This window comes from Mus caroli, unplaced genomic scaffold (assembly GCF_978045245.1).
Source record: "Mus caroli unplaced genomic scaffold, Mus_caroli_1 scaffold_7, whole genome shotgun sequence".
Taxonomy (NCBI): Eukaryota; Metazoa; Chordata; class Mammalia; order Rodentia; family Muridae; genus Mus; species Mus caroli.
Genome location: NW_028227262.1, coordinates 48947320 through 48963804, shown reverse-complemented (window position 1 = coordinate 48963804; position 16485 = coordinate 48947320).

The following is a 16485-nucleotide window of genomic DNA, read 5'->3' as shown; positions in this document are numbered from 1 at the left end:
TCTGGAGTGGCTGTTTTGTTTTTGAGGCCAGGTCTCTTAGGTCTGTTGCTAAGTAACACACGCTGTCCATTGGTGTCTGCTGTCCCTTGTCGGGTGTTTGGTTTGAATATTGGCATCTCTGAGAATTGGAAGCTCTTGTGAGCAAGGGTTGGGGTTAGTCATGGAGGCCAGACGCTGAGCTCTGTGGCTCTTCCTCTCCATGTTATGTTTTTGAGACAGGGTCTCTCCGTCAAACAGAAGCTTGCCAATTGTCTGGGCTGGCCGGCCAGTAAGCCCGGGGACCTTAAGCCTGGGAATTTCAGGTGCCCCCAGATTTTTTCTTGGAGCTTAGCCTCTCAAGCTTCTGCAGCAAGCAGGTCACCACTGAGCCATCTCATAAGCATGGGCTACAGATGGAGCTCAGGAGGAGAGCTTTGCCTAGAACCTGATCAGCCTGGAGTTTGATTCCTAGAGTCGCCAGGGGGGTAATAAACTCCACTGGTTTAAAAGAAAAAAAAATCAATTTGACAAACTATTCATAATGGATGTAGTAAATTTATGGTTTATTTTGAGGATAACATTAACTATTAAACATTATGTTCAAGAGAGATGAACAATAAGGGCGTGTGGCCAATCTGTCTCCACTAAATAGCATCATTTTGTTCTGCTTGTGAGAGCTGAAGACACCAGTCCACTTGGAAGGCTCCTGTTCTCCCTATGGCCTCAGTTCAGGTAGAGTTCCACCCTTGGGTTTTCAAGGGTCATTCATCAGAAATCTTCAGTGAAGTCCAAGACAGAGGGGGCAGGGAAATTAATCCTCCTCTCTCACATGCCTATCCAAGTGACTCAAGTTCAAGTCACAGAGGTCACCAAGGCCATGTTTTATTCAGAATATTTAGCACCCGGCATGCCACAGGAATCCCTCCATCCCAGGATATCCCTGAGTTATTTTGATCTTGGGCAGCAGCCAAACTCTATCAGAGACACATCACCAGGTGATGCTGGGACTCCTGAGTCCCAGGGTTATTTTCAGAGGAATTAGATGGCCCGGCTTACACAGCTCAGTGGTTCCTGTTGGGATGTGCTGAGTCGGGAGCCCTTTTCCACGGAGAAGTCACCTTCTACATCTCTCAGTTGGCTCAAGTCGTGATTTACTTTCGACATGCTGTGTGCAAACTTGCTTATAGAGGAAGGCATGGTTTCCACTGAGAATGCAAGGCAGAGCAACAAGCAGCCATTAAGGACTGGGCAGCTGTGTCCCGGATGCTCAGCTCATTGTAGCAGAGCAGGTACAGTGCACTCAAAGAAGACAGGAACTAAGTAAGATGGCTCATGTGCTAATCTGGGATATTAATTCAGCACACCCCATCCCCAGGGTGAGATGAATGAGTTGCCCCCATGCTCAAAGCAAAAGAGGGGGAAAACTATGTATAGAAATCTCTATCTGCATGTGCTGTTGTGGATTTATTGAGTTTAAAATAGGCAGTTTCTGGTCTTTGGTACCTTCTATTTAGTAGCTTTGCAGCAAGAGTCGTGCTGTGTAAATTGAAACCTGACTTTCCCTTTTTAAAAAAGTGGGTACTTCTAGCAAGTTGGGGAGCACATAACAAATTGGCAGCCACAAGGACAGGCTCTGGACCCACCTTGCAGTCTTATCAGAACCTGTCACTTTGTCAAATTTGTTTCCACTCATTTTATGTGCAGGTTCATGGGTGTGCGCATGTTTGTGTGATACGTCCGTGCTGTGGTGTACAAGTGGAAGACAGAGGGCAGCTTGAAGAGGTTGGTTTTTCCAACCATATGAGATCAAACAATTTATGAGGCTTGGTGAGCAGCAAGCTGGCCCATTTCACCAGCTCACACCTTCTTCTTTGCCCTTTCCTTTTTATTGCCTTTATCTCTCCCACCTCCCCCTTTTTCTTTTTTTTTTTTTGGGGGGGGGGAAGAAGTAGTTGGAGACAGGGTTTCTGTGTATAGCCCTGGCTACCCTGGATCTCATTTGTACACCAAGCTGTCCTTGAACTCAGAGATCTGCCTACCTCTGTCTCCTAAATGCAGGGATTAAAGGCATGTGTTACCACCGCCTGGCTCTTGAGATCCTTTTAAAGAACTACGTTATTTCAGCACATTCTTTGGTCAAGCAATGGCTCCACATCTTTCAGATGCCCTGCCCTCAAGGAGAGGCAAGATTCTAGGTCTGATTTGGGGCTTACTGATTGCTTGTCTTTGGTGGTGCTGGTAGTGGTCTTAATTTCTTCCGCTGAGATAGCAAAAAGAGATGTTTGACCCTGTAGAGAACAGAACCAGTCCCCAAATGCCACAGGTCTGGAGCAGCGGATCAACAAGGACTATCTAGGTTCTAAGACAAGGCATTCTCTCAGAGGTGGTCTTACTGGTCAGATACTGACAGTCTCAATCCATCCATCCAGTTATGGGCATGGCGTGCAGTCCACCGGCACTACCAGCATGGCAGTCTCTGGCAGTCCTTTTTTTTTTTTTTCTGCTCCTGCAGCCCCCATAGATGCATGAGCCAACTTCCTTGTTACTCTGCATCTTTGTGTCTGCCTCTATATTATTCTCATGGCCCAGAAGCTCCAAGGAAGATGGGACCAAGGCAGAGAGCTCAGTTTAACTTTCAGGTAGATCACAGAGTTGGTGGGACGTGCCACGTATTTTTCCTAACAACCTTCAGGATTGCGCAGAACCATTTTTGTTATCCTGGGAGTGCATCCATGGGCACAGCTCTTTGGTCCACCTCTGAGTCTCCTTGTATGCCCACATTCCCCTCTTGAATTGCCTGTGGGCATACCCCCATGCTCCCCACACCTGCCTGGGGACTCCTCCCTATGTCATGTCCAGCAGGTCAACGTCTAAGATGCCACAAGCCCAAGGAGACTGTATTAACAGCAGTTCCCTCAGGTCCTCCCTGGGCATCGGTTCTGTGTTGGACCCAGGCTGTGTACTTTAGGAAACTCTTCTTGGCCAGCTATAATGTCCTACACTCTGATCCCACCCCCACCCCCAGGAGGGCCATGTGTATCAGCTCATGGGACACCTGATATCTCCTGTTCCCTCTCCAGGTCCCTCCTCTGCCCCTCTCTTGTTCCTCAGCTGCTCCAGGTCAATGGCAGTGTCACATACACTATGATTTGTCCCTCTGTCCAAAGATCTGCTCTGACACTTCTGAACTTCTATATAATCTTTCAGACACACACAAAGCCTGGCTTCCACACAGTGATGGGCTTTATCCCAATGCATGCTGTGGGAGAGATTCAAGGTGCCGCTGTAGCCATGAGATTTATTGCTTGGAGCAGTCAAGTACTGACTTACTGTCTCTGGTGCCTTAAACTGTCAGGATGCTAAGGTGGCTGGCTCAAAATATCCTCTCAGGTATCTGAGAGATGCTTCACCCATGTGGGGAGCCAAGACCACTGACTTTCAGGGCCTTCTCTGTGAGGGGTAAGGGAGATAATGGGGAGCTCTTCTCCCCCCCTGACAGCTGGTCCTGTGTTAGTCCTTGTTGTACCTCTCGGCTACTTCAGGAGGAAAGAAAAGTAAAAGCAAGAGTTAGCTGAATTCAAGAGATTCCTTCTCCTTTTCTTCCGTCTTGAACAGAATGTTTCAGGTTGAGCCAGCTGGTAAAAAGTCTCCCTCCTCCCTTTTACTCATTCCATTCCCTTTGGGGTGCTCTTGGGTGAAGACATGATGTCTGGAGCTACAGTAGCCCAGCTGCCTTCAGACCACGAGGACAGGCACTGTGATCTCAGTGAAAGCCACGGACGGAGGATGCACAAGTGCCTGCCTTAGTGCTCCTTACTCTCTAGCTCAGTGGTTCTCAGCCTCCCTAATGCCGCAGCCCTTTAACACAGTTCCTCAAGTCGCAGTGACCCTGAACCATAAAAATTATTTCCTTGTTACTTCCTAACTGTGACTTTGTTACTGTTCTGAATCCTAATGTGAATATCAGATATGCAGGATATTTGAGATGTGATTCCCCCAAAGACCTTGTGACCCACAGATTGGGAACTGCCACTCTCGACTCTAGCTTTGCAGTAAAAGCACCCATGGTTGGAGTCATTGCAAGATCTCTGCAGCTCCCTGTCCAGCAAGGGTAACCCCAGGCTCCTGAGAGATCCTGCCTCAAAACAAACAAACAAATAAACAAACAAATAATTGAAATGGGTAAAGCACTTGCTGAGCAAGCCAGAAGACTAGGAGAACAAAATCCAGATCTATTCACCCATTCGAGTCCAGGGCAGGCATGGTGGCCAGACTGTAATCCCAGAACACAAAAGGTAGAGACAGGATCCCAGAGCAAGCTGGCTAGATAAACGAGCTCAACTGGTGAGCTCTAGGTTCAAGTGAAAGGCCTTAACTCAGTGTATATGGTGGAGAGCAGCTGAGGGACACATCTGGCCTCCACACATCTGTATCCATGCACACCCACACACGTGCAAACATGCATACACACAGATGCATACCGCATAAGCAGAATTTAAAAAAAAAAATTAAGTATATGGTGCCTGAGGATCAACACCATAGCTTGTCCTCTGAGCTCCACATACATCCTTACACATGGGCACATTTGGACATCTAGTACCCGTGCACACAAACACACACAAAGATGGATACCAAAGTCATGCTTTCTACCTGTCAGATTGTCCTATCTGCTACTAATAATCCTCATACCAGAAAATAATGAAATAGAGTGTTCTTTAGTTTGCTTGTTTGTTTTTTGTTTTTGTTTGCTTTGGTTTTATTGTTATTTATTTATTTTTGACATGGTCTTGAATATGTACCCTTGGCAGGTCTGGAACTCATTATAGTGATCCAGCTGAACTTGAACTCACAGAAATCTGCCTCTGTCTCTCAACTGTCGTTATTAAAGGCATATACCACTACACCTAGCTTGAAATAGATCTCTCATTTTCATTATCACAAGATAGGCTCTATATAATTATATTGTAAGCTTTTTGACCAATGAATGTGTAAACTCTAAAGGTTATTCTTATGGTTTGGATGTGAAATGCCCTGTTCCACACTCCCTTTTACTCAGGCTTGTGTATTTTGAACATTTAGCCCCTCAGCTAGCAGGTCTATTTTGGGAGGCCGTGGAACCACTGGCAAATAGGATCTTATTGGCTGATACAGATCACAGGGGCACACCCTGGGAGATCACAGCCCACTTTATTTCCTGTCCTACCTCTGCTTCCTGGTCACTCTTAGTGAGAGGCTGCTGTTATGATAGCCACCATCGCAGACCCCACCTGCTCTCCAGCCACCATGCCTTGGTGAATTGTATTCACCTCGCATCCACGGGGCCTCATGGTCTACCATGGTGAATTATAGTCCCTGAGCTGTGAGCCAGAGTAAATCCTTTTTCCCTGAAGTTGCTCCTGCCAGGTATCGTCACAGAGAATAGAAAAGTAATGACCACAGTCGTATATCTAATTACAGGAATCTGGGAAATGACACATAAATCCACCCAACCAACACACACAGAAAGCCAGCACGAAGCCAGTGCTGGACACAGGGGCCAGTGAGGTGCAGTTTTCTTGGTTACTAGTTAATTAACTGGGGAAACTTGGCAAAGGCACTCAGCGTCATAAAGCAAGGCAGAACCAGAGAGATGCCAAGAGGGGTCCACAAGAGGGCTGGGCCAGCACACAGGCCAGACTTCATTCCAGCTTGTCTGGAAAGGCTGACTAGCATCCAGCTCTGGTTTCTCAGTTGACAAGAAAGGGGGAACTAGAACAATGAAACCTAAACACCCTGGGCTCCACCCTCCCCTCCTCCCTGGTTATGCACCTCCCTCTGCCTCAGTCAGCGCTCCCTTCACTCTGGAATCCATGTAAAAATTTTATTTCTCTCAGTAAAATAAAATCACAGAATTCTCCCTTCAAAATTTCCTGTCTCCGATCTATCCAAAAACTCTAGTGCCAGGAAGGAATGGGGTCGCTTTCATGGGAGAGAAGTTTGTTATGTAACACGCCAATGCCGGGAGAGCCAGTGGACGCGCCGCTGGTGGGTTCTGTCCAAACTTTGCAAGAGGCAAACATGTTTCTCTCAAAAGGACCACAGAACCCCTCCTAAAACATGAGCGAGGAACAGGCTTACACCACAGGAAAAGGTATTTTGTGGGTTTGGTTTTTAAGAAAGAACAGACTTAGTCAAGAAAGGCTTAGGAGCTGCCCAACCAACCCTGGATCCTGGTAAATAAATAGCCTGAGATTTCCATCTGGAAGGTGGAAGTCTCAAAGTCAGTCTGAATTAGATCAAGGAACTGCAAACACATTTCAGAGGTATAAATACAGTCATCTCATTTCCTGATACCATTATGGAGACAGGTAAATAGAAACGATTACATCTCAGTTTCTGGAAGGAATCATTTAGTTATTTACAAATTAAGTTTTAAGTGGCCGGCCTACAGCAGCTGGGGAGAAGATAAACTGTTAGAAAGCTATATATTTTAAAAGCAGCTCTTGAGTACAACTATATTACCTGTAGAACGCTGGTCGGTGTAGCCCTGTGGGAGGGACAGCTTAATTTTCTGCTGGGAAATGACATGTGAGAAACGCACGTGGTTTCTGGCTTGGAACCTGGAAAGAGCAGATACACACATCCGTTTCAAAGGGGCCTTGGAAATCACTCGCACTTCAACGGCAGTGTGCTAGGTAGTGTCTCTCGGTTTAATAGTTACTTAGTATGGGCTGGGGAGGTGGCTCATTGGGTACAGTAAGCATGGGGACCTGGGTTCTGACCCCCCCCCCCAGCACCCAGGTAAAAAGCTGAGGACAAGCGTGCAGCCCTGTAATCCCATGCTACAGAGGCCACAGAATGCATTCTGGCCAGTCTAGATGAATGACTGAGCTCCAGGTTCCTGAGAGACTCTGTCTCAAAAAGTAAAGTGAAGAGTGATTGAGGAAGACATTAGATAAACTGTGGTCTCTATCTGCACACATGCATCTGCATACATACATCTACTACACCACACACACATACACACACACACATGCACACACACACATGCACACACACACAAACACACATGCACACTCAGAGAGAGAGAGAGAGAGAGAAGACAGACAGACAGATAGACAGACAGACAGAGACAGAGAGCAAGGGAGAGAGAGCAAATTGAAGAAAGAGGAGAAAAGAAAATCTATAGCAGAACTTGGGGATTTACCTCAGTGGTAGAGGGCTTGTGTGGCAAGCATGGGGCTTAAGTTCCATCCCCAGACCTGGGGCTAAACATTTAATTTGAAATGCACAAGATGATGAGATTTCTCCCCTCCCCCATTTTACATTCCTTGCTCCCCCCCCTTTTTTTTCCCCCACAATGGTCCCTGACTATTGTGTAAGTGTGGCCATGGGCTGGGCAGACAGAGAAAGGATTCCTACTGCAGGCCTGCATTCAGCGAAGTGGCATGGAGAGTGTAATTGGGCCATGGGTAATTCTTTAAGCTCGAAGTCGAGATCAGTTTCATTTGCATATCTATCTTGAGGAATTATGGGATACCCAGAGCTATTTCTAGAATGCTATTTGCATAATTGTTCTAATCTTTTATGAATACGGCGACATGTGTGGTCTGACAATGGATTTTTGAAAGAAAATTTGTTAAGTTGCTTTATGAGTTTGTAAAGATATTAGAATTAAATAGTGCTAGGTATATATTTAATAACCTGTTTCTATTGAAGGAACACAATTACATAAAGCCATTAGTCTGCTGCCAATGGCTTCTTACCTTTGCCATTGTTGTTCCCCGAAAGTTTATCATTTAAAGTTGATTTCTCCTTCACACCCCACCAACAACACTTCTTAGAAAGAATTACATTCACTTAAACACCATGAGAAAATGTACAGTTGTTTTGTGACTCTCTGAGTCCCTGCTCCCTGAATTTCTTAATCTGTGGGTATTCGACATGTTTCCAGCTTTGGACACTAGCTACAAGACAGACAGACTCACAGTCTTTGTGGTCTTTTCTATACTGGGTGCTCATGATCAAACTACCCGAGTTTCACCATTTCTAAAGAGATCCTTGCTCCACTCAGCAATTTCTTCTTCTTGCGGGACCGTCAGGACTACGAGGAGGAAGTGCATGCAAGTCTAGTCCTTCATAGTTTGAACATTCTCAGACTACAGGAGGGAGAACTCCTTTCTGACCTGTGACCACTGTGACTCTCCAGCCATTTCCTCTCCTCCATTCTGGTTCCATTCCTGAGCTGGCCAACCCCAAAAGGACTGTTGAGGTGTGGTCTGTTGCTATGTATTGGAAAGCTAAATTCTGTGCTCAAAGCAAATTCTCACCTTTATAAGCTTTTGTTGTTCCTTAACTTAAAACTATTGGTTAAATAAAATTGGCTACACCCGATTATTGAGCGATTAGAATCTGGTAGGTCTTGAGTTACCTGGTTGGGGGTAGAGAAGCTGGAAAGGAGAGGAGAGACCACGAGGAGAGAGGGGAGAAGGCACCACTAGAGGAGATGAACCATGAGCACACAGCCAGGAGAAACAGCAAGTATTTGAGAACACTGCTGGGGAGGTGGCCAGGCCAGCAGTTAGAAAAGTAGGTTAGGGGTTACCCCTTAATTGTCAAAGTCAAATAAAATAGCCATAGTCTGAGTCTCATTTATTTGTAAGCTAGTCGGGGGTACGCTTACATTGGTTCAGCCCCACTTTTACCTCTTGGCCACATTAAAGGCTAAGACCTCCTGTCCTTGTTGTTGCCAGTTGTGTGCCTGTTTGGTTATCACCACGTACCCACATAAAATCTGGGTACACCCCTTTGGCCTGTCACTAGTCTCAACACCAAAAACAATCTGAGGTGTGGGGTTGATCCCGCTTTCTGAAGGACAATTACTACAAAATGAGCATCTTTATTTTTAAATTTTGGTTTTGAGACCAGGTAGAGCCTGGTCTACAAGTGCTACTTAAGTAGCCTCAAACTCACTATGTAACAGGAAGACCTTGAACTCCTGATTCTCCAGCCTCGATCTCCTGAGTGCTGGGATTACAGCTATGTGCCACTATACCTGGCCACTAGTGTTCTATTTATTTATTTGTAATGATTTATTTATCTTTATTTTATGTGTATTGTTTCTTTGTCTGCAGGCATGTCTGTGTACCATGTGTAGGTCTGGTAACCATGGAAGCCAAGGTCCTCTGGAAGAGTGCTGCCGTGGTTTGTATATGCTTGGCCCAGGGAGTGGCACTATTAGGAGGTATGGCCTTGTTGGAGTAGGTGTGTCACCATGGGCATGGGCTTAACACCCTCACCCTAGATGCCTGGAAATCAATATTCCACTAGCAGCCTTCAGATGAAGATGTAGAACTCTCAGCTCCTCCTGTACCATGAGTGCCTGGATGCTGCCTCTCTCCTGCCTTGTAATAATGGACTGAACCTCTGAACCTGTAAGCCAGCCCCAATTAAATGTTGTCCTTTATAAGAATTGCCCTGGTCATGGTGTCTGTTCACAGCAGTAAAATCCTCACTAAGACAAGTGCTCTTAACCACTGAGCCATATCCCCAGCATCCTATAGTGATTTTATAAGGTAACACACTGAAGTTTAAAGTGTAACAAAATGATAACCCGTTAGAAATACTCATTAGATTAGGAAAGAGATGATGGAGATGTCTACCAAGATGACTCCGAACAAGGGCCACTTGAATGCTTCTTCCTGCATTGAGGGTGTGTGTTTCAGGAGGCCCCAGGGATTCTGGCTGTTAAGTCAACTCAACCAGCTTCCCCAGGTCCTTCACTGCCTGGGCCTTATGCCAAATGTACTCATCACTGTTGGAGAGGAAACGCAATTTTCTTTTAGTAAAGTAAGGGAGATCACATCTGCTCCCTTCTGCTGCTCTGAATTTAAGTCACACAGTCACATGTGGACAATCAGTAAACGGTCTCTGAATGAGCTGTAGAGGACAGCTGCGATCCATAGGTCTCTTCTACTAGCCATAGGTTTCTCAGCTCTTAATGAAATGAAAGAAGAAAAGTGATAGGGAATATTAACATTGGCCATGCAAAGGACTAATAATTTATTTCTGTAGCCTCATAAAAAACAAAGCAAATACTACTTGCTATGCATCTCATGTTTGGGGAGCACCTTTTGGCTGCATTGCACCTTGGTAGATGGCTCAATGATGAGAGGGAATAATCTCAGGGTAACACAGGAAGCTGGAGGAGGGGAGTCGTTAGGAGGACCCAAGTTTGCTCTTTAATAAAAACCCCTTTGTTAGGGTTCCTATGGCTGTGACGAAACACCACGAACAAGGCAAGTTTGGAAGGAGGAGTTTATTCACATTGCTGTTCATTATTAAAGGAAGTCAGAGCAGGAACTCAAACAGGGCCGGAACCTGGAAGCAGGGGCAGATGCAGAGGCCACGGAGGGGTGCTGCTTACTGGGTTGCTCATCATGGCTTGCTCCACCTGCTTCCTTCCTTCCTTCCTTCCTTCCTTCCTTCCTTCCTTCCTTCCTTCCTTCCTTTCTTTCTTTCTTTCTTTCTTTCTTTCTTTCTTTCTTTCTTTCTTTCTTTCTTTTTCTTTTTTGCTTTTGCGAGACAGGGTTTCTCTGTGTAGCCCTAGCTGTCCTGGAACTCACTTTGTAGACCCAGTGGCCTCGAACTCAGAAATCCGCCTGCCTCTGCCTCCCGAGTGCTGGGATTAAAGGTGTGCACAGGACCACCAGCCTGAGAATGATACTTTCTATAGTGGGCTGGGTTCTTGGCCCTCAATCACTAAGAAAATGCTTGCAGCCAGATCTTATAGATCTCACAACTGAGGTTCCCTCCTTTCAGATGACATGAAACCTCCCAGTGAAACCCCTTTGACGTCACTTATCAGATTTTCATGAAGGTGTTAGGGATTGAATTCAGGCCATTAGGTTTGTGTTGGGAGAGTGATAAGTGCCTTTGACTGAGCCATTGCATCGTCCCCTCCTCTTAGGAAGGTCTATGTTTGCTAGGTGATGGTGACCAGCGCCTTTAATCCCAGCTCTTGGGAGCCAGAGACAGGTAGATCTCTTGAGTTTGAGGCCAGCCTGGACTACAGGGTAAAGTTCCAGGACATCACAGAAAAACTACACAGAAAAACTATGTCTTGAAAAAAAACAAACAAACAAAAAGAATGGGTATGTTTAAAATTTCCATAATAAAAGTTTTGTTGATTGAGTTGTGTGCTTTAAATGAGCCAAACTCACTCACGCCAGCACTAATCTTGTCTACAGAGGAATGCAATCCAGGAAACTTCTCAATAGATACTCAAACCTAACTTAATAAAACCGTTTTCTCCAAATTTACTTGAATTTCTTTAATGGGAAACTCTCCCTTCCACACACAAATTACTTGTATTTTAATCAGAAAAATGAGCACAGGAATTTCAACAATTGTGGAAGCTTGGTTAGCAGTACGGCCTAAAGGATAAACCAATCCTTAGTGATGAGTGTCACTGAGCCTCTTGCTTCTGCACTGACCCACAAGGGACAAGCTGGGGGAGCATCTAACTATGCCACACTGCCTTTCTACTACTTTGAATGTATTGTTTCCTTTGATATTGCCCTTTGTAATTTCCTCTTGTGTCTGTGTGTACATATATGTTTCTATATGTTCACACATATGTGCATTTGAGTGTGTAGGCCAGAGGTGAACCTCTGGTGTCTTCCTCGTTTTTTTCTCCACCTTAGTTTTTAAGACAGAATCTCTCACTGAACCTAAACTCACCAAAACCCCAAGGATGACTGGTTTGCAAACCGCAGGACTCCAGTCTCCTCTGTGCCAGCTCTGGGATTGTTGGCACTTGCTGCTCCTTTGTACTTTTTATGAGATTTCCGGAGATGGTACTCAGGTCATGATGTTTGCACAAGTACTTGACCAACTGAGCTGTCTCCACAGTCTGCCAAGGGTTAACTTTTATGATTGTTTTATCTTTTGAGAAGGAGGTAAAAGGTATAGTTAAAAAATACTAAGTTGGGCTGGAGAGATGGCTCAGTGGTTAAGAGCACTGACTACTCTTCCAGAGGTCCTGAGTTCAATTCCCAGCAACCACATGGTGGCTCACAGCCATCTGCAGTGGGTTCTGATGCCCTCTTCTGGTGTGTCTGAAGACTGTGACAGTGTGCTCATATACATAAACTAAATAAATAAATCTTTAAAAGAAAAATAAAGTAGACACAAAAGAGCTTTAGTCTAAAGCACAGGTTCTCATCTCTACCTGCTGCCTCCAGAAGACACATGACAATGTCTAATGACACTGTCAGAGCTAGGGTAGGATACTGGAATCCTACTACAGGGTACAATACTGCCAACCATAAAGTTAGCAGGATGCGGGGTGGGTGGGCATGAACCCCAGGAACTCATGGGGACAAAGGCACCTGGGAATATGCATGGGTGGTAACTCCAGAGAGCAGTTCACTGCACAGCTGCAAGCATGAGGGTCCCAAACATCACAAGGAAGTCCCCAGGAGGGCACAAGGACAGGTACTTAAAAGTGCATGTGCGAGTGAAGTAACACAATCACAAAAGAACTCACACAATATGTATTCACTGATAAGTGGATATTAGCCCAAAACTTAGGATACCCAAGATATAAGATACAATTTGCTAAACGCATGAAACTCAAGAAGAATGAAGACCAAAGTGTGGACACTGTGCACCTTCTTAGAATTGGGAACAAAACACCCAGGGAAGGAGTTACAGAGACAAAGTTCGTAGCTGTGATGAAAGGATGGACCATTTAGAGACTGCTGTATCCAGGGATCCATCCCATAATCAGCTTCTAAACGCTGACACCATTGCATACACTAGCAAGATTTTGCTGAAAGGACCCAAATATAGCTGTCTCTTGTGAGACGATGCCGGGGCCTAGCAAACACAGGAGTGGATGTTCACAGTCAGCTATTGGATGTATCACAGGGCTCCCAATGGAGAAGCTAGAGAAAGTAACCAAGGAGCTAAAGGGATCTGCAACCCTATTGTTGGAACAACATGATGTACTAACCAGAACCCCGGAGCTCTTGTCTCTAGCGGCATATGTATCAAAAGATGGCCTAGTTGGCCATCAATGGAAAGAGAGGCCCATTGGACTTGCAAACTTTATATGCCCCAATATAGGGGAATGCCAGGGCCAAAAGAATGGGAATGGGTGGGTAGGGAAGTGGGGGGCGCTATGGGGGACTTTTGGGATAGCATTGGAAATGTAATTGAGGAAAATATGTAATAAAAATATTAAAAATTAAAAAAAAAAAGAAAAAAAAAACCCTGACTAAGAAACCAGGGCATCATACATCCTTGTCTTATAACATATTTGGAAATGAGAAGGAGAATTTTTGGTTTCCTTTAAGAATGTCACTTTGGACTGGAGAGATGGCTCAGAGGTTAAGAATGCCGGCTACTCTTCTAGAGCTCCTGAGTTCAATTCCCAGCAATCACATGGTGGCTCACAACCATCCTTAAAAGGATCTGATGCCCTCTTCTGATGTGCCTGAAGACACCTACAGTGTACTCATATAAGTAAAATAAATACATTTTAAATAAAAAAAAAAGTGCATGTGCAATCTGAGCATCTTGTCACCATGAATCACTGTGTCCATGTTGAGGACTTTCCACTTTCTTGGTCTTAGTCTTTGGTGACTAGTGGACATTTTGATGAAATGATGACTTATGGACCAGTAGAGCAGAGAAGTTCTGGGAATCAAGGGCACGAACCAGATGTTGGGGAGGGGGGGAGGGCAGACAATGAGTCATCTGAAATGTCCCCCTGAGAAGTCTACAGTCAAGAGAGAATGGAGCTACAGGAGAGCCACAGGTCAAATGGGTAAAACCCTCCCTTTCATCATCTGCCTTCCCCAACCACCACCTGCTTGCTTCACCTGCCTTGGGGTAGGGGTGGTGCTTTCCCAGATTGTTCAAAAGAACTACACACTACTGCGACCACCACTGAATTCTCTAGGGCAGCTTTCCTCTGTGTGTTTCCTTCTATAATGAGAATGAGAGGGAGAGGGAGAGGGAGAGGGAGAGGGAGAGGGAGAGGGAGAGGGAGAGGGAGAGGGAGAGGGAGAGGGAGAGGGAGAGGGAGAGGGAGAGGGAGAGGGAGAGGGAGAGGGATCAGAGTGAATTATGCCAAGGAACAAAAGAACTTTCAAAGATATTTAGCTCCTGCCTTCCAACTTAAGTAGAAATGTGTCTTGTTGGTCATTGTCAGTTAGTGGTGTCCTTTCCAGAGACTTGCAGTCCTTTTACTCTTTTTCAGTGCCTCTCAACTATAGACAGACCTTAAAGGAGAAAAGCTTTTAAAAGTATCAACACCCAGGCTTCATCCCAGACAAAGCAAATTAACATCCTGGAGGATGGGAGATGTTGGGAAAGCTGGGAACAGAACCTCCAAAACAATGTGTCAGCCGAGCACAGATGCCCAACTCTAATCCTGGCACTTGAGAGGATGAGGCAGGAATAAAATGGTTCATAGCCTGTCACACATGGTGAGACCCTGTATGCCTCTAACACAGAGAAGTGCATATCGAGAGTGCCTCTAGCACTGGGGAATGTGTGTACTGAATACAGCCTGGTGAGTTTGGTGGGAGTAAAGACTGATTTTCTTAAGGATCCATTGGCAGGGCTGGAGAGATGGCTCAGCGGTTAAGAGCACTGTCTACTCTTCACAACCATCTATACTGGGATCTGATGCCTTCTCTGGCAGGCAAACTGTACATGCAGATAGAGCACTAATATACATACAATAAAATCTTAAAAAAAAGGATCCATTGATAAAAGTCTGTCTTAGGATATCTTTAGAAATGCTAGCAGAGAAATCTGTTGTGTGGAATGGTGACTACAGTTAGCGTTACCTCCCACATGTAGATGTTCAATGTCTTCACAATGAAGGATAGATATGTGAGGTGGGTGGGAATGCCAATTAGAGCAGGCTAGCCATTTTACAATAAATACTAGCCATTTTACAATATATGTATAACTCAAAATAGTATGGATACCATAGACATTTTATTTGTGAATTAACTGTTTTTTTTTTTTCAGTAGTGGAAGGTGTATAGATGTTAAACACACACACACACACACACACGCACGCACAAATGGAGCAGGGGACAGATCACAGTAGTAGTAAAATATTAGTTCCAAGGATATTATCTGATGTGTGTGACTGTGTGAAACAGAAAGGTCACAAGGGGTTATCAGTGGGTTTTATAGTGGTGTGTGCTAAATATCATGCCCTGATCTTGAGATTAAAAATAGCAATCTGCCTTCCATCCTCTGGCAAAGTAAGCCAGGAAAGAACAGGTTGAGGTTCCTGATATGAGACCCAGAGGAGGATGGGATTGTGTTTGGTTTGTACCTGGACGGACTTGACTTTGCACAGCTTTCAAGACAAGAGCCACATGGGAGTGACTGCCGAGGAGCCCCAGAGCCTTTGGCTGGTGGGAGGAGTAGTTTCAGCACCAAACTTTCCTTTGGTAAAATAACAAACAAAGCCCAATTTTTACATGCAAAGTTGGAAATGACCTTTGGTCTGTGTCAGCTCCTCTTCCCGTTGCTCTGACAAAATACTCCACAAGAAGCAACCTGAGGGATGGGTTATGTGGGTTCACAGCTTGAGGGGATACTACATCTATCTGTGAGGAGAAGGCGTGGCAGCAGAAGTCTGAAGCTGGAAGTCACATTGCACCCAGAGCAGAGAAACAGAAAGACAATAGGGTGGGAGGTGGCCAGGGTGCACCCAGAGCAGAGAAACAGAAAGACAACAGGGTGGGAGGTGGCCAGGGTATGAATCCTCACCGTGGCTCATCCCCTTGGTGGTTGAGTGTGGAGGCCAATTCACATTCAAACCTTACACTGTCCATGAAAGCTGACAGAAAAAAAAAAAGTGGAAAGGTCACTTGAATTTGCTCACTAGCTGTTGGCTAGTTCTGCCATCTTGTACTTTAGAAAACTCACAGGGAAGGAGTTACAGAGACAAAGTTCGTAGCTGTGATGAAAGGATGGACCATTTAGAGACTGCTGTATCCAGGGATCCGTCCCATAATCAGCTTCTAAACGCTGACACCATTGCATACACTAGTAAGATCTTGCTGAAAGGACCCAAATATAGCTGTCTCTTGTGAGACGATGCCGGGGCCTAGCAAACACAGGAGTGGATGTTCACAGTCAGCTATTGGATGTATCACAGGGCTCCCAATGGAGAAGCTAGAGAAAGTACCCAAGGAGCTAAAGGGATCTGCAACCCTATTTTTGGAACAACATGATGTACTAACCAGAACCCTGGAGCTCCTGTCTCTAGCTGCATATGTATCGAAAGATGGCCTAGTCGGCCATCAATGGAAAGAGAGGCCCATTGGACTTGCAAACTTTATATGCCCCAATATAGGGGAATGCCAGGGCCAAAAGAATGGGAATGGGTGGGTAGGGAAGTGGGGGGCGCTATGGGGGACTTTTGGGATAGTATTGGAAATGTAATTGAGGAAAATATGTAATAAAAATATTAAAAAAAAAAAAAAA